General features: G+C 44.9%; 1 protein-coding gene across 1 annotated transcript in view; it reads right to left on the reverse strand.

Annotated features, from left to right (window-relative positions):
* The window catches only part of LRIG1 (leucine rich repeats and immunoglobulin like domains 1), a gene marked incomplete in the record, with an annotated part of 404,144 nt that overhangs the window by 226,372 nt on the left and 158,192 nt on the right, over positions 1 to 19,580 (reverse strand).

Consider the following 19,580-nt stretch of genomic DNA (forward strand, 5'->3'; position numbering starts at 1 on the left):
CTAGAAGACAACAGAGCAATAAAGAAACATTAATACAATGCTTTGGAATATTAAAAAACACACCAGCAATGGAAAAATATGCAAGTTGGTCCTGGACAAATATTTAATACCATGGTGAGTATATCGCATGCATGTGTACTATGCCGATTAAAAACCAATGCTGCAAAATATTATACACAAGTGCGGCAAAGTACCAACAGTGTCCCCTCAACCTCCAAAAGTAAGCAAGTGGTCTAAAATATGTTCTAACAGACAGCCAAAGTAAATCTCATTCTACATCTAGGCCATATAATTTAGAATGATTAGAAAAATGGATGTGTGCCTTTGACATGATGGCATAACAGTAAAGATATATGCCTCATAAGCACCAAAGTCCAGAGTTCAATCCTGACATCTGGTTACTATCAGTGTAAAGTTTCCATGTTCTTTTGTCTAATCATGGTGTTCTTCCCATCTCCAAAAAATATGCTGGGTGTTATCAATCAAGCACTCCCAGTTAAACTTAAGAGGCCTTCTAACAGAGTGCACCCAAAAACGATGGAGAGTTGTTGGCAGCAGCTCTCTAGGTGGTGCTTATCTGGAAAAAGTTATGTGGACCAACACCTTTAGGCATCAACTGTGGTGTGCAGTATCACCTAGCTAGTAGAATAACCTACAGACTGCATGCCTCATAAAGGTTAGCCACTGGATGGTGTAAAAACGGCTCTAGGTGATATGGTCATATTAGCTGATGTCACCAGCCTGGTACATGCTGGCGTTAAATAAGTGGATTGAGAATATGGCTTACTCTGACCTACACTGGGGATCTAAGCCAGTGGAGGGATGGGTCTATGCACTCATACATGCCAATACATATCCATCAGAAAGTCCAGGAGCCCTTTTCAGTAAGCAACTGGCTGGTATCCTGCTATCCAGACTGGTTTACCTGGGATAGCTCTGTTGAGTGAAAGCTAGATGTAAAACCAATCATTCTGCTGAATACAAACTAAGAATTGTTATATTGAAAACAGATTCACTGAAGGAGTGCAGCTTGGAAGTGGACGACATGACTGAGGAGGAGACTGGATATTCTGTGCATCAAGTAGACCATGTGGAATGGCAGTGCAGGAAGTCTCTTGGCCTAGAATATTGACTTTGCTACTCAGGGGGGGATTGACTAGTAATGGTGTGTGAATTGTGGTGACAGATACTCTTCTAAAGACTGCACTGTCAGTGGCAGACTCACAGCAATCGGGCACCAGTATACAGATAAAGCAGTCCTTATCTTAGCCTTGCACTCAGGGATAGCCTTTGGTCAACTGGTGCCCTAGGCAAAAAGGCTCCACAGCACACCTCCACACACCACTCGGTGCACCCATTCTGGTCTATGTATACCATCCAGATTACTTTTTTTATTCCTTTTTTCTCACAGCTTGTCTTACTCTTCATTCTTCCCCTTATTCATTCAATACATTTTAAAGAAACTATTTCTTTACTACAAAAAAAAAAAAAAACAAATACAGGAGAAGCACCCATGATACAGCAACGCCCTAGGCGGCCGGTTATGTGTGCATCAAAAACAGGGCTACTATGGTGGTGAAAAGGGGACATTCATCATGCAGTTGGAGGACCTCCTCAATAAAGCACAACAAAATGAGTGGGTCTTGACAATAGGGGACCTCAACATTCATAGTGGCTCAAACAAACATAATAGGGGGATTGCTTGGATCTACGTGGCTGGGGCAACAGGAATAAAAATGTAAGGACTTTCGGGACTTTTATCAGATAAATGGATTAACGGTGGCCAGCAGATGGTTTGCAGTCACAAGATCCTACACAAGAGTAGGCAGCATGCAACTCGGGTAGACTTCCTCCTAGAAAATAAAGGGCACTGGGGTCAAACTGGAGTTTGCAAAAATCATTCTTGGTGAAACAGTCAGCCCCTACCAAAAACCAATGGCCACAATCAGCAGTAAGCACTGGTCAGAGAAGGCTCTAAGATAAACAGAAACTTGAGTGAAAAAGTGGAAGTTAACTGGACCAATAGCAGAGGAGATCAAGGAAAAAGCCACAGCTCTAACACCTCAGAAAGAGGAGACTATATCTGACGACAACATGCGGCAAGATGACAGAAGAGATGAGTTTGAGCCAGGTATAGAAAAAAGGTACAGAGGGAAAGTTGGTGGTGGCATGCATAAGACCATGAAGTTATCAAAACAAAGGAGGAGTGCAGGAAGAAGTAGAGGACAGTATAGACAGATCAGGCTAAGAAGGAATACTGGTTACCTAACACAGATACCAAAAGAGCAGCAACAATAGTAAAATGCAGAGACACTCTACCAACTTCTGGGAAGTGACTCAAACAGATAAAACAAAAAAGCTCTATCAGGCTGCAAAGCAGTGACAGAAATATAAAGATATTCTGCAGACACCATTCATAAGGGATGTCCAGCCACAATCTGCTCAAGACTCCTGGGGATATCAAAGCCAGATGGAACAAGTACTTCAAGAAGCTTCAGCTGCAGTTAAAAAAAGAAAAGAACAATGTAAAATACTGCAATTAACACAGAAGATCTTTGTGTGACAATGCAGAACACTGGATCTTTGTCCACTTTCGCCACACTTGTCAAAATAATGCAGGAGAAGCATAGTTTGACAGCTGCAGTAGCATTTTAACAGGCACGAAAGCCAGATTATCTGTATGATTTCTTTCTTTTATTTCTGTCTGCCTGTGGGGCCGACACCCCTTTAACCCCCACCCTCCATCTTTAAAAATACTAGGTGCAGAAGATCAAGGCAGGTAATGGCCTTCATTACAATTAGAATTAGCACAATGTTATCTACCTGCCCTGTCTGGCAACCTGTGTATATACCTTTGTAAATAAAAAAAAATAATGTCAAACTCTGAAGAAAAACAAAGGAACAAACAAGGAAATGGTTACCAAGCAAAACATGTGTCTGTATACTTCTACTACAGGTCCTGCATCACGATACCTGTAGGCCAGACGCTATTATAGTCTTTTGATGGCACAGTTCAAAAAAGATGCAAAGGCATGTCAATTGGGAAGCAGTCAATACAATACTGTAAAAACAAAAGAACTTGGGCATATATGTACAGTTTAATGCATCTAGTAACTTCTGCATTCTAAACCCAAGCCACCAATTCTGAAATTCTTAAGTATTCTGAAAGACAGGCAAGACACATCTGTCACTGCTAAACTTAAAATGTTTACTACTGTAACAGCAATGGACATTAAGCAGTTTGCTGTTCTTCCACAGATTAACACAGAACTTCGGTAAAATGTCTGCGAGTAAAACAGAGTATCAGGAATTTGCTGTAAATGCTTAAAATTGTTTTCCTCTGAATCTAAAAGAGCAGTGCCCCCATACAATAAGAGATTGCTCTGCCCCTTTGCTTCTGTCTCATCTGTCTGATTGATCTGGCAAGGAGGAAGATGATGAGAAAATACACAGCATAAAATCCAAGAAAGTGGATAATTTTCAAATAACCAGACAACAGGCTTTTATAATAATTAATAGACTAAATGAATGTACAAGCACTCTGAAAAATGATGTACTATGTGATCATTACTGTATATTTGCCTATAGTCCATCATAGATCATTGCCATAAAGCTGCAGACAAAAAGGCTTTTCTGTATCCAACTTCAACTTAAGAAACTGCAATCAAGCATTCAAAAACAGCACACAGCCAAAGCAGTCTAGCTCATTTATTGCCACTATTATTAAAAGACTGAACTCCTTTAAAGAGTAAAGAATTCTGCTGAAAGTTTGTAACAATAGAATAAGTCTATTAAGCAGGCATTCAATACTTGGTGTGTTTTAGAAGAATTTTAGTAACTGCATCTAGTTCTACTGTAGCCATCCCTTTGTTGGACATTAAGGATAACTCCCTAAACAATCTTGCGTATGTTAGTTGGGCTAAAGGAGAGCCTTTCCCTAAAGCACATTTTTGAGAATAACAGCTTACGATAAAAAAGGTCTTGTTACCAGGCAAAACTATTAAAATCAAACTCTTTAAAAAACTAAAATCCAAGCTCAAAGTTTAAGTCCCAAGGATAACAAAGTAAAAACTTGCAAGTAAATCCAAGAAATCTAAAACAAAAGAACAGACAAGCGCTTTCAACTTAATCAGCCTTCTTTAGATCCTGTTTCCTGTTCCTTTGGAGCCTTTTAAAGGGTAATCACCAATCAAAAAATCTTATCTCATCAGTCTCAGTCTTCTTAGTGCCAGCTTGAAAGGGAACACACCATTAAGGCCAGGCTCTTTGTCTGCTTGTAACCTGGCTCTCCATCGCATTTCCATGTACTTAATGCAATTGGATATATATTCCCTCCCCTCAAATTATCTGTGACAAGTTGGATTGCCATGAAGCAAAGTTTGTGTGTTGGATTATGTATAACATGTCGGGCTAACGCATTTTGTTTCTTCTTTAGACGTACATCACAAGTGATGAAGATCATTAACTTACACCTGGAAGGGGAATACAGATATAAAGAGATGACAACAAGCAATTAAGTGGGAACACAGGTTCCCATATATGCTTTAGCATGGGTAACCTTAATTTTAGAGCAGGTAATGCCTGTGGGTGCAGTTCTCAATTTGGGTCAACTGCTCCTATCTGGAGGGGTAAACATTATTTGAAAGTGTACATAGTTTTGTGTGTTTGTTGTAAATTAAAGGAGGTGAGGGATTCTGAAAATGTATTTAGGTTTTTGTTCAAGTGCACTGAAGTAATTTTTTTTTCTCAAGAAAAAGTGATATCAGTTCAAATGGAGATAGAGAAACAACTCCATTAAGAGTTCATCCTGCCAAACATTAGTGAGTGCATGTAAGCTGGAAATAAACATACAAAAACTGTTATGTATAATAGGTAGGAATATCTTTCTGTCATAATGGCTATCAGTCCATATTATCACAGAAAGTAAATGGGCTTTTCTGTACAGAAAAATCACATCTGGATAAAATTGAGCATGTGAATTTGACAAAAGGATTTCCGCAGAATAACAGGGATGAAGGAAAAGGGGAATAATACTGACTGCTACAGCAGCTCCAGGAATGATAGAAGAGGGGGAAAAAAGAAGACAATCTTAGATTTGTGTCAGTAAGGCGTTACTGTTGGGGAAGATAAATATGCTGGCATGTATTTGTAATCCACCTAAAACTATTATGGAACTTGAGAATTTTGGAAGAAAACAAGCTTTCAGCATGAATATTTTTTGTGTGTGGCTACAGGAAAGTACAGTTGCACAAGTTCCTCTTATCTGTAACAACAGATGTTCGCAAAGCACACTGCCTTACTGGCATATGGGTAGTAGTGCCCTGCAACTCTCCTCTGGCAGTTTATCAAAGCTCAGAACTCCTCCCAATGCCTGTCAGAGTGAGAAGCTTCAATCACCTGGCAAGGCCAGGACAATCCTTCACATTCACAAACAGAAGAACCCTTTCAGTTTTCTAGGGTCGAACAGGAAGAGCAGATGAGAAAAAGAAGTTATGTACTCACCATAACGTTCAATCCGAGTAGTTAGACTTAATTTGTTAGCAACCTGTGGGTTACGGATCCGATACGGATCCAAGCCGGCAGCTTACCAAGCTAAAGATCCAAGCTCCAAGTTCCCCCCTTACCCATACTACACTGCAACCTCCTTCCAATCCTCAGATCGAATTTGCCACCCATTACGTGACACACAACAACCTAAGACACCAAAAACCTGACCCAAACACATACACCAGGCTTATCAAACTCAGGACATCGAGCCCAAACAGAGAAATAACCACCATGTTCAGGGGGAAGGAAGGAGGGGGGGAAGGTTGCTGACAAATTAAGTCTAACTACTCAGATGGAACGTTATGGTGAGTACATAACTTCTTTATCTGAAGTAGTTAACTTCATTTGATCATCAACCTGTGGGACAGAGTTGCCAGCTACCTGAAATCTCGGGAGGCCCTTAAGGAAGGATACTCCGGAGCACTGCAGAGCCAAAGGAAGCCCTTCCTCTAGACACCATATCTAGCTTACAATGAGTAATAAAAAAGTGTGAGAGGAGGCCCAGGTAGCTGCTGAACAAATATCATCCAGGGAAACTCTAGACCAGAATGCAGCAGAAGTAGCCATAGAACGGGTAGAGTGAGCATGAACCCCTTCTAGTTCTGGTAATCCAAGTTTTTTATATGCTTGTAAAATACAAAGCAAAATCCGTTTAGCGAGAGTCACCTTCGGAACTGGTTTTCCTAAAAAGGGTTTAGCAAAGGAAACAGAGCTGAACAGATTTACGGAAGGGTTTGGACCTATGCAAGTAAAAATGTAACTACCTGTGAACATCCAGCAAATGAAGTTTGTATTCCCCTTTATTTTGAAAATTAGGGAAAAATACAGGCAAATTAATAGACTGATTAATGTTCGACTCTGAAGCAACTTTAGGAAGAAAAGACGGGTTAGTCCTGAGAGACACCCTATCCTTATTAAAAACTAGGTATGGGGGTTTCATACATAGCGCTTGAAGCTCTGACACTCTCCTGGCTGAAGTGATAGCTACCAGGAAGGCTGTCTTCCACGACAAGAATTTCAAGTCAACTGATGCTGCGGGCTCGAACGGGAGCGCAACTAAGGCCTGAAGAACCAATGTCAAATCCCATGGAGGGGGAAGGGTTTTTAATAGGAGGTCTCAGAAGAAAAGTACTTTTAATAAAGGTCTTGCAAATTCTGGCAGCAGCTAGAGAACTTGAATTTTCCCCTACGTGAAAATGGGAAACAGCTGCCAGCTGGACTTTCACTGTGGAAGAGCTGGTCCCTTGCTGGAAAATATGAGACAAAGTCTAACACCGCTGGGAACTGGAGCAGTAAAAGGATCCAGATTTCTCTGCGAAGCCCAAATGGAAAAACTTTTCCATTTACTACTGTAAGCTTTTCTGGTAGAGGACTTGTGGGCTGCTACCAAAATGGATTTAACTGGGGAAGAGATACCAAGAGTCCTGGCAACTAATGGAACTGAAGCAACCAAGCTGTGAGCTTGAGGCTGTCCAGATTTGGAGGAGGAATCCCCGAGGGATGACGAAGAAGATCTGGAATATGGGATCCAAAATCCAGGGCGGAGCTAGAAGATGAGACCGCAGGCAAGGGAACCAAACTTGACGAGGCTAGAATGGGGCTATGAGGATAACCCTGCTTCCCAACTGACAAGTTTTCTGTAAGAATTTTGTCATGAGAGGAAGTGGGGGATATGCATAAAGAAGACCAGGTGGCCAAGCATGGACAAGAGAGTCTCTGGGGACTTCCCCCATCAGGGGAATCAGAGCAAAAAACTAGCTGCACTTCACGTTGGACGGCGATGCGAAGAGATCGCAGCAAGGCAGACCCCACCTGAGGAAGATCTGTTCCACTACATAAGGGTTCAGAGACCACTCGTAAGGCGAAAAGATAATCCTGCTCAATTTGTCTGCCAAAATGTTGGACCGACCCGGGATGTGCATTGCTATCAGAAAACAGTTGGTGGAGATCGCCCATTCCCACACTCTCATGGCCTCTTGACAAAGAGGATAGGACATGGTTCCCTCCTGTTTGTTGATGTACCAGACCACTGACATATTGTCTGACTGGATCGCAATAGTTCCCAGAGGAAGAGAGGTATGAAGGGCCTGCAACACTAAAAGGACTCCTCTCATCTCTAGAACACTGATATGCAGAATGGTCTCGCTTGGGGTCCACATGCCTTGGACAGTCCTGCCCGAGCAATGCCCCCCCCCCATCCTAAGTGGGAGGCATCCGTGGTCACCGTGGATAGGGGCAGAGGCATAACAAAGGGGCATCCTTCTCACAGATCCTGGGATTGAAGCCACCACATGAGAGAAGCTGAGAAGCTTTGCACACTTTGCTTAGAGGAATCGGAAAGTTTAGAGACTGATATAGTTGAGACCACTGAACTTGTAACATCCACTGTGACACACTAATATGCAGATGTGCACAAGGAACCAGATTTATGGCTGCTGCCATAGACCCTTGTGCTCTCAGGACTAACTCCGCTGGGGGTGCAGGAGTCTGAAGGAGCGCCAAGACATGAAGGGACAGGCTGTGAAGTCTGTCTGGGGTCAAACATATCCTGGCCTAAAGAGAATATATTCTTGCCTCTATGAAGTCTATAATTTGAACAGGTTGAAGAGAAGACTTTTTGAGGTTTATTGTGATACCCAGCCGAGTCGACAACTGAAAAGAGTTTCTGGCTAGTACAAGTTGATGCCTGGCGGGGAAGGTGAAAAGCCAGTCATCCAGGTACGGAAAGAACTGAATGCCCTGAAGCCTCAGGTGGGCAGCTACAACTGCCATGACCTTGGTAAACACCCTTGGGGCTGTGGGGAGACCGAAGGGTAGGACCCTGAACTGGTACTGACTGGCTCCTAGCCGAAAGTGGAGGAACCTCCTGGATCACCTGTCCATCAGAATATGGTAGTACACATCCTTGAGGTCTATCAAGCACATCCAGTCTACCTCCTGCAAGAACGACATGATGGATTGTAAAGTGACCATCCGGAACCTCCTTGGCAAAGGACAGGTTCATTGTGGATAGGTCGAGAATCGGCCTTATGTCCCCCATCTTTTTTGGCACCAAAAAGAACCTGGAATATATGCCTGATCTGGACTGGTCTGGGGGCACTAGCTGGATTGCTCTTTTGTCTAGCAGCTTTTTTATTTCCAAAGCTGCCGCCTCCCTTTGAGCGGGTGGGATGTCCGGGAGGCACCTTGTGGATAGGGGACTGTTTATGAAGGGAATAGAATAGCCTCTGGATATTATTCAAAGTACCCAGCAATCTGATGTGCTGGACTCCCACTGGGCTAAGTGCCTCGAAAAATGCACCCCCCCCCCCGACTGCCTCCAGAGAGGATCAGTTGGGCAACCCCTCAGGGCTACTGCGCGGGTCGGTCGGAAAAGTGTTCCCGTAACCCGAAGTTCTTCGGTCCCCCTCTGCCTCTGTGCCGGCATCTACCTTGTCCCCCTCTGCCTCTAGGGGAGAAGGATTCTGGAGCATTCTGGGATTGTGAGATTTCCGGAACCAAACCTTTTCCCCTCAATGGTTCCTGGAGAAGGTCCTTTGAGGGTTGGAGAAAAGGATCCTGACAGCGTTTTCCCGTCCTTCTCGCTATGGACTAGCGTATCTCGGACGGTCTTCCTGAACAGGGTCGAACCGTCAAAAGGGGTATTAGCGAAGGGCGCCTTGAAAGGTTCCGAAAAATCGCAAAGCCAGAGCCAGGCATGACGCCTCATGGCAATACTGGACCCGGCTGCCCTAGCGGCTCCCTCGGCGGCATGTGAGAGTAGACGCATGGACGTATTTGAGACGGACTTGAGAGTGGCCATATGAGCAGAGAATGTCCGTTTATCCTCGGCCGAAATTAATCTGGGGGAGACTCCGCATACTCCTTCAACAGGTCACACTGCAGTCTAATTACGTGGGCCATGCAATTCAGTGCCCATATAGTAAAGGTAGCTGAAGCAAATGTCTGCTTCCAAGATGATCCATCGCCCTAGACCCCTTGTCCGGAGGATGGACTGAGGAACTTTCCTGATCCAGTTCCTTTTTGGTGGCCGCCGCCACCACCATGGGGCATCAACTGGGGAAACCTTACTCCAAGTGGACTTGTCAGCAGGAGGGCTCAATACTTTGTCTGGCCGTTTAGGTATTGGCTCTACATTGTCCAGCTCCTTCCAAGCTCTGGTGGTAATGAGGCCCACCAGAGGGTCAGCCTGGGGGGGCACCCAAGCGGTAGATGGGCCTGCGAATGCCTCCAGAAATACCGACTCGTCCGAGGAAGGTTTTTGGGTGGACCAGCCCCCTCCCCGGCAAAGAATTTCCATTACATCTCCGTAGAAGATATATTCGGGGGCGATCTGGGGGAACCTTCCCCTACCTCCAAGTCGGTATCCTCAGTGAGGGACTCAGGGGAGTCCATGTGCCTCCTCTTGCACTGACATTTGCGAGGGGCCTCATCGGGGGGGACTCACAAACAGTCTCATATTCCTCAAGGAGAACCGTATGGGGCGTATCGGACACAGGCTGTCCCTGGGAGGACTGGATGATGGAAGACAAACTCAGTTGCAAGGGAGCAGGGGCAGACTCTGAGGAAAGAGTGAGGGGTCTCAATCCTCCAGAGAGAACCCTCTCCACAACGTCGAAAGCTGAAGGGGAACTGGCTTCCCTGAAACTGGTGGGACGGGTAGCCGTGCCCCTTGGATCCAATGAGGGGATTGGAGCAGAGGCCGGAACAGCTGGACCCAGGGAGATGGTATGCCCCGACCACAACAGGGCCGACGACACACTCACCACCTTGGATCAGACTCCCAGCTCTTGCCTCCGAGAGGTCAGATCTGACAGTGGATCCGATAGGCTCAAGGGCATGGCCGGCGTCGAGGTTGGAGGAACCATGGGCGCCGACCCCCTGATTCCGGGGTTCCTCGGATCCATGGACTCTGAAACTTGAGGGTGGATTGGAGAAGGAGCTATCAGGGCAAATGTCAGAGCCGAACTCCCCGCTCCGGCTGGGGGGGGCCCAGCAACACTCCCATCTGCAATTGAGTTTGCTGGAACCTTCGAGGACATCACTGACACTGGCCGGGAGGGCCGATGCGAGGACGACCTCGAAGCGGGCCAAGCCTCCTCTTCAGGCTCCAGGAAGAATCGTGGAGAATGGAGCCAAGGGGAAGACGGCCTAGCAACTTTCTCTGGAGTAGAGAACACTTTAGCAGGGGGGGGGGGAATCCGAGTCCGCCTGCCTCTTGCAACCCCCTCTCCCTGTCTCTCTCTCTCTTTTTCTCTCCCTCTCTCTCTCTCGCTCTCTCCTTTTCTTTGCGTTTGTCCTTCCTAGCCTCTCTCTCACCCCGTTTAGAGGTGGGAGTGGGAGTCCTGGACAAGGGAGGAGGGCCGGAAGCCTGAACCGTCACAGCCATGGCTAATGAAGATGCTGCAGAAGAGGTGGTTGATTCTGCAAGTAAAAGACCCGCCAGAATCAGCTTGGTCCTGCGATCCCGCAGGGCCCGGGGGTTGAATGCTGCACATATCATGCAGCCCGATGTTAGGTGAGGAACCCCTAGACAAACTACACACAGAGTGTGACCATTGACCGGCGACAGCTTATGGCCACACTCTGTGCACTTAAAAAACATCAGTTTCTGAGTTTCCGACATATCTTCACAGACTAGGCTAAGTAGTAAAGCAAGCAACACACACACACACACACACACACACACACACACGGCGGGAAGAGGAGGCCTACACTGGGAGAAAGTTCTAAAACTTTCCTTCTCTACTACTATTTTTTTTTTTTTTATGCAAAACCTGAAGATAAAGTGAGGAAAGGGATTAAATGTTTTAACAGTCAGACAAAACACACAGACTGAAAAGTTAGCTGATTAACCTAACTATACCGGTCTGGAGCTCAAGAATCCCGTGCTGGCGAAGCCGTGGCAAACGAGACCTGAGGAGTGGAAGGAGGTTGCAGTGTAGTATGGGTAAGGGGAGGAGCTCGGATCTTTAGCTTGGTAAGCTGCTGGCTCGGATCCATAACCCACAGGTTGATGATCAAATGAAGTTAACTACTTCAGATCACAAGTTTTGCGAATACATATTGTTCCATACCAAATGAGACACACGTTCACAAAACAAAAAAGGTTGCTGAACAAAAACACAACAGCATCTTCCACCACCAACTATGTACACTCAACAAAAGGGGGGGTGGGGGGTGGGAGGGTACTGCCAGTAAGGCAGTGTGTTCTACAAGCATCTACTATTACAAGGAAGTGGAACCTACACTTGCCCAACCTGGGAAGGGGAAGGATAAGGGTCCAGAAGCCACTAAAGAACAGTCCTTGTGAGGCCTGTACTGCTTCATAAAGGTAAGGATGGTTGCCCAAGTTGTTGCCTCTAGAATAAGTCTATAGTTCATTCTTTTCCAAAACATCACTGAAGAGGAAAAGACTTACTCTTGTGGAAAGTGCTTTTACCTTGTTTGGATTTGCCTTGCCATTGTGAGTGTCATAAAAAATAACACCAGAGACAACCCATGTAAATGAACTGCTTAGAGACAGATTGAGCTTTCTTTGCCCAGAAAAAGGAAAAAAAAAAACTTTCAGCCTTCATAAAGGGCTTTCATCTGTCAAGGTAGTACCTGAGCTGCCTATGCATATCCAAGAAAGAGTAACGTACATCCTTCATTCTTGGATTCCAGAAAAACACAGGGAGATTAAAAGACTAACAAAAAGTGAAGACTAACACTTTCAACCAGAAAAAGGGATAAGTGCATAACATAACCCTAGCTCTGTGGAAAATCAGGTAAGGTTGTCTCACCATGACAGCTTGAAGTTCCGAAACTCAAGTTTCAGATGTCAGAGCAATACGCAAAATAGTTTTCCAATTTAACTTTAGATCAGCATGAGCTGTCAGTTCAAAAGGTGGTCAAGTTCAAATTTTCAAGAACCTAGTGGAGGTTCCATAAAGGAGAAATTTATTTTTGAAAGAGTCTCATATGCAATTCTGTTTCATGAATGGTTTTACAAAGAAAAGAAAAAAAGTAAGAAGGAAAGGGTATCCATTGGCAGACAACACTTCATTCACCCTAAATGGATGCATATACTAAGCTATCCTCATTCACCCTAAATGGATGCATATACTAAGCTATCCTGAAGTAGCTCAAGTCAATAATACAGGAGAGGAGGGATATTAACCACAATAAGCCCTCTGTTCCCATTAGGACACCACTTAGAAAGACTCATCCATTTGTAAACATCAGATTTTCTAATAGCAAGTTTTCTGGCCTCCTTCAACACCTGGTACACATTCTCAAGAAACAAATGCCTAAACAGAGTCAAGACAGAATCATCCAGGCTGTCAATAGATGTTTTTCCAAATCAGGGTGCACCAGTTGTCCTCGCATGATGAACCTGCTCACCCAGTCTCGGGGGCAACTGTGGTAATTGCCCTTAGCCAATATCAAAAACAGGGAGAACCAAGGTTTCTTGGGCCAATTGGAGGTCACCATATTGACCTTTGGCATTTCACGCTGAACATTCAGAAGTATCTTGTGAATCACTGAAAAGGATGAAAATGCATATAGGAACATTCCAGTCCCGGGGAATGAGACTGCATCTCTCTCCACCGAACATGGCTGTAAGGAGGTTTGGAACAGAATTTCTCCAGCTATCTGTTTTGAAAGGAGGTGAACAGATCTAATAGTGCGTTCCTCACATATAGACCAGATCAGAGAACACTACTGTCTTGAGCTTCCACTTGTATAGGTTTGCCCAGGATCTTCTCAGTCTGTCACAATGTTTTGCTCTGACAGAATGTAAGATGCCTGAAGAGAGAAAATACTGAGAAGCCCGTTTCCAGGCTAGCTTTGCCAATCGGAACAGGGTTAAGATCTTGTACTCCCTAGTTTAAGGAGGTATCGTATCACTGTGGTTATATCCATAACTAAAAGAGGAGGATCCAGAGTCCAAAGGCGGGAGGACTTTCAAGGTGTGAAACACTGCTAACATCTCAGAGATACTGACAAGCTTCCATATATCCTTAGCCCCCAAGTGGCTAGTACTTGCATCTCCATTGACATAGTTCTCCAGGCAAAGTCAGATGAATCTCTACATCAGAAAGGAGAAAAGGAAGCCCTGGACTGATACTCAACTGATCTCTACACCACTGTAATTCTCATCTTATGAAGGGCAGCACCAGCAACTGGGATTCCATGAAATGAAAGTGCTGCATTCAACAATTTATGACATACCATAAACATTTTTCTCACGTGAAGGCAGGCCAGTGGTAAAATAAGAATCACAGATGCCATCAGTCCAAAAATTTCTACAAATTCTCTAGCTGAGGTGACATTCCCCTGGGAGAATTCTAGAAACACTGTCAAATATGATAGGACCTTGTTTTCAGGTAGAAAAGCTAGACTCCTGATGAAGTCAGTCAATTAAGCACATCAGAAAGAGGAGTCTTTGTGAGGATGTCAAACGTGACTTTAGAAGGTTCAACATGAACCCTACATGGGGGAGTTAGGAAGAGACATTCTCTAGTGAATGCACACACCTGGACAGAGACTCTGCACAGATTAAGTCATCTAAGTACCTAAATAAGTGAATGCCGAGAATCATTCAATGGGCCACTACTGCAGCAAGGCAACTCGTAAAATGTTTGCTTTGTAGTGGATAGCTCAAAGGGCAATATAGAAAGCTGATGGTGTGAACCAAACACAACAAATCTCAGATATCCTCTGAAGCAACGAGCAATGGAGTATGAAGAAAAGTATCATTCAAGACAATGGTGACCATGAAGCAGTGGTCTAGAGACAGTCTGCAGGGTGAACATTTTAAACTTGTGGACCCTGACATATGCACTCAAAAAGAATGGTCACACAACAATCTCAAGTCAAGAAAATACTAGAGAAGAAATCCTGTGTTCCTTCTGAAGAAGGGACTTGTTCTATGTACAACCTCCCCCCTTGAGTCCAGCATTTGCTGGACAATAGGAAGGAATAACAAAATTTGGTCTGGTAGATGAAGAGTGGACTCCCCTGGAATGAAGGAAGAAGATCTTTTCACTTCCATCTGAAACCCTGGCCAACAATGTCTGCACCCTTTTGCCGGAAACCACTGACAGCCAGGCCGTCTTGCTGACTTCTAACTTAACTAACAAGGCACCTGAAGGAGGCCTTAATAAAGATGGGTGCCATGCCTCAGTCAAGTTGGAAGGGGGTCATCCTTTCTAGGAAAGGAGCCGTTCTTGTTAGGCTTGGTGGAGCTGCCGTTTCCTTTTATTGCTTTGGATTTTGTTCGGCTGAGACTTCTGCTGGTTAGGCCACTGAAAATTATCTTGTTTAAAGGAGGAGAACATGAAACATTTTAGATACTCTTTACATCCATTTACCTTGGTCATCCCAATGTTTAAGGATCTGATTAGCTACCGTACCAAACACACAATCAAGAGCATTCATAATCTTCTTTAACACATTAGAAAAAATTTAGGGAGTTCAACACGACATACCTCCTAATCACCACTGACAGTGCTGCATATCAGCCCCTCCAAGGCACTTTATAGAGCATGTTTTGATACTGGCGAAACATTGGAATCAATATATTTAACAAAAACCTTTTGCTCTGTAGGTAATGTTGCAGCAAATTCACCTAAATTGTACATGCATCTCAACACAGACATGCACTGAAAACACTGGCAGTTAAACACTTCAAAAGCTACCATGCTGGACTGAACCAGCTTCTTTCCCTTGAAAATCTAGCCACTTGACTAGTTCATTTTGAAGGACTGAGTAAAAAGAAGACGTTCTTCTTTTCAGCAAACATCACTGGGACACCAAAGCAGGATCCGTACACAAAAGAAGACTGGAGGCCAGGCAAGGCTGAGATACCCCCAAATTTTTAATAAGTTTTCCAGAAGACATCCCCCAATGCTGAGATCAAAGGAGTGAAAGGAAAATAAGAAGTTATGTACCCACCATAACGTTCCATGTGAGTTGTTCATCTCGCCTTCATTCTTTACTGATGGGTTCGGAGCTGATGGTACGGCTGTATGCAAAGCTTGAGGTCTTCCAGTAGCTCGAGGCCAAGCCCCTATCCCATGATGCACTGTGAATAACCTCAGATCCTTGTTTGCTGCGTGTACTATAACCATATAATGAGCTATCCTCCTATGGAAAGGAAGAAGAAATTGAGCAACCAGGATGAGACCAACATCTAGGTCAACTATCAGCCAGGAGGGGGGGAGGGATGCAAGAATGAAGGCAAGATGAACAACTCACATGGAACGTTATGGTGAGTACATAACTTCTTGATGTGAAGTTGTTCAATCTTCATTCTTTAATGATGTGTAGCGTACCTAGCACCATCAATCTCAATCTCGGGTGGCTCACAGGAGTACATTCTTCAGACCTGTAGACCCAAAAAAAAAAGCCCTGTCCTGGGAGGCCTTCTCAGCTTTGTAATGCGTGATAAATGTATGAAGTTTAGACCAAGTGGCTGCTGCACAAATGTTATCAAGGGGCAATTTGGCTTGGAACGCAGAGGATGTAGAAACTGCTCTGGTTGAGTGAGCTTTGATCTTGTGTTGCAAAGGCATATTAGCAGCTGAGTAGACAAAGGTGTTGCAAAGGCATATTAGCAGCTGACTAGACAAAGGTGAAACAGATAACCACTTAGACAGAGTTTTATTAGCCACTGGTCTACCTTTTCTGGCTTCAGTGAATGAAACAAAGAGCTGTTCTGATTTTCTGATATCTTTTGTTCTATCCAAATAAAATCTGAGCTGTCTGTGAACATCAAGTTTGTGCAGCATATACTCCAACTTATTGGAATGATTAGGGAAGAAAACTGGTAACTCAATGACTCGGTTAATATTAGTTTCAGAACAAACTTTGGGCAAAAAAGAGGGGCTTGTCCTAAGAGATACTCTGTCAGCATGAAAAATGAAATGAGGGCTGATAGATAAAGCATGAAGTTCTGACACTCTGTGGGCAGAAGTAATAGCTACCAGAAAAATGGTTTTCCATGACAAATACTTGAGGTCACAAGATGATGCTGGTTCAAACGGGGGAAGGATTATACGAGACAGCATAAAATTTAGATTCCATGGAGAATAGGGAGTTTTCACAGGAGGTCTCATATGAAATGTTCTCTTGAGAAAAGCCTTGGATAACTTGTGGGACATGATATTCAGCCCATCAGTCTCAAGATGAAAGTTAGATATAGCAGCCAACTGAACCCAAACTGTTGCGCCTGCCGCTCCTTTGTTAAAAATCATAGTCAAGAATTCTAGTATGGATGTCAAGGGGGCTTGATAGGGATCAATGTTCTGCTTAGAAGCCCATATGGAAAATCTCTTCCACTTACTAAGATATAATCTTGTAGTGGACGGCTTATGAGAAGACAAAAGGATCTGTTTTGTCTCATTGGAGAAGTTATGAAGCCTGGCCATGAGGGGAACTGGAGCAGCCAAGCTGTCAGCTTCAGTGACTGCAGAGAAGAATGAAGGTCCCCTGACAGATGTGTCAGAAGGTCTGGAACTGGGTCCAGAATCCAAGAATCCTCCAAGAGATGATGTCGAAGGAATGGGAAGCAAATCTGCCAAGGCCAATGAGGGGCTGTAAGAATGATGGCCCTTCCCAGGGATTTTGCCAGGGATTTTGCTTTCTGTAGAAGTATGGGTATCAATGGGATTGGTGGAAATGCATAGAGGAGACCCGGGGGCCAATCATGTATGAGTGCATCTCTCAGGGCTTCTCCCAGGGGAGTAATCAGGGCAAAGTAGCTTCTGCATTTCGTGTTGATGTGGCTGGCAAAAAAGGTCGCAGCAAGGCTGGCCTCATTTGTGGAAAATCCTGTCCGCAATCTCTTTCTTGAGGGACCACACATGCGGCAACAAGACTGCCCTGCTCAGTTTGTCTGCTATCACATTGATCTCCCCGGGATGTGCACTGCCAACAGAAAGCATTGGGAGGAAACAGCCCACTGCCAAACTCTGAGGGCTTCTCAGAAAAGGGGATAAGACTTGGTTCCCCCCTGCTTGTTCAAGTACCAGACTACTGACATATTGTCTGTCTGAATTGAAATCGTTCCTAGAGGAAGAGAGTCCTGGAAGTACTGCAATGCCAAAAGTACTGCTCTCATCTCCAGAACATTGATATGCAAATGTGACTCTTGATCTGCCCATGTGCCTTGGGCAGTCTTTCCCTGAAAATGCCCCCACCCCCACCCTATCAGGGAACTGTCTGTGGTCAGTGGCTACTGGAGGGGGTAGAACAAGGGGGCGTCCTATGGTGATGTGAAGAGACGTCAACCACCACTGGAGATCTTTCTTGCAAGAGCTTATAATCAAAATAGTGTGATCCATTGGAAGTTTCTGGCAGGACCATTGGGTGAACAGCCAATGAAGAACCCGCATATGCATTCTTGCTAATGGTATGGCTAGGATTGCTGCAGCCATCAAACCCAATACTTTCAGAACTTCTGAAGCTGGTGCTCTGTCTTTCGATACTAGTGTGCTGACATGCTGACGAAGAAGGAAAACTCTTTCGATTGGTAGTCTTAGAGTGGTGGTTGAAGTGTCTAGCTCTGCCCCGATAAAAACGATACACTGCGATGGCAACAAGGCAGACTTTTCTGAGTTGACTATAATGCCTAAATAATTGCAGAGTGACAGAGTGCACTCCCTTGCCTGAATCAGTCGATGCCTGGTGGTGGCGGTAAGGAGCCAATAGTCTAGGTACAGAAACACCTGGAATCCTAGATGCCTCAAGTGAGCCGTGACCACTGCCATGCATTTGATGAACACTCTGGGGGCTGTAGTAAGACCGAAGGGCAGGGTTCGAAATTGATAATGATTGGCTCCCAGCCGGAAATGCAGGTGATCTCTGGATGGCCTGGCCATTTTTATGTGGTAGTACGCATCCTCGAGATCTATTGAGCGCATCCAATTGTCTTTCCCTAAGAAGGGGAAGTATAGACTGGAGCGTGACCATCCAGAACTTCTCTTTCTTCATATATTGGTCGAGTCTGCTGAGGTCCAAAATGGGTCTACAGTCCCCCGTTTTCTTTGGAACCAAAAAGAACCTTGAGTACGTTCCGGATCCTGTTTGGTCTGCTGGGACTGGCTGGATGACTCTTTTCTAGCAACTTGTGGACCTCTATGGTTGCTTGTTCCCTGTAACTGGGTGGAATGTCCGAGAGTCCCTTATGGACGGGGGGGGGGGTGGCGAATGGTATGAAGTACCCTCTGGAAATGATACTTTGTACCCAGCTGTCTTTTGTTAATTCTTGCCAGGCGTCTGGATACAAACATAAGCGACCCTCGACTGCCTCCAGAGCTGGACAGTTGGGACTCCTTTCAGGAGCGCGGATAGGATTGACCAGAGAAGTGATCTCTGTCACCCTGATGTTGCGGACCCCCTCTGCCGCGAGGGTGGCGTCTTCCACTATTACCCCTCCTCTGCCCCTAGAGGGGGGTTCACCACATGTGTCCTGAAAGTCTCCTTGGGCTTTCCGGAACCACATTTTTCCTCCCCTTTGGCCTTTGGGATAAGGCCGGGTAGGGGTGGAAAAACGAACTCCAACAGCAGACAGAGTCTTTCCTTCCTGTTCACACCTGGTCAGAGTTTCCTTCACTTTAGGCCCAAAAAGGGATGAGCAATCAAAAGGGGTGTTTACGAAGGATGACTTAAAGGGCTCCGGGAAGGAACACAAGCGCATCCAGGAATGTCTTCTGAGAGCGATTCCTGTACCCGCTGCCCTACTCGTTCCATACGAGTAGGGCAGTGGGTACAGGAAGGGGAGCTTCAAAGAAGCTATAAAAAGCTAACTACCTAAGTAATCTAACTAGCTAAGAAAGCTTAGAAAAAAGTTATTAGTAAACATCTGGTAAATATGAAAATATTTAAGTTGTACTGGCCCAAGCTTGCACTGGAACTTCCGATCAGATGCCGCGGCAAACTAGATATGAGGTGATTCACAGTGCATCATGGGATAGGGGGCTTGGCCTCGAGCTACTGGAAGACCTTGAGCTTTGAATATGGCCGTACCAGAGCCAATGGATCAG

Source organism: Protopterus annectens, chromosome 7.part0, assembly GCF_019279795.1.
Source record: "Protopterus annectens isolate FY-2018-M chromosome 7.part0, PAN1.0, whole genome shotgun sequence".
NCBI lineage: Eukaryota > Metazoa > Chordata > Ceratodontiformes > Protopteridae > Protopterus > Protopterus annectens.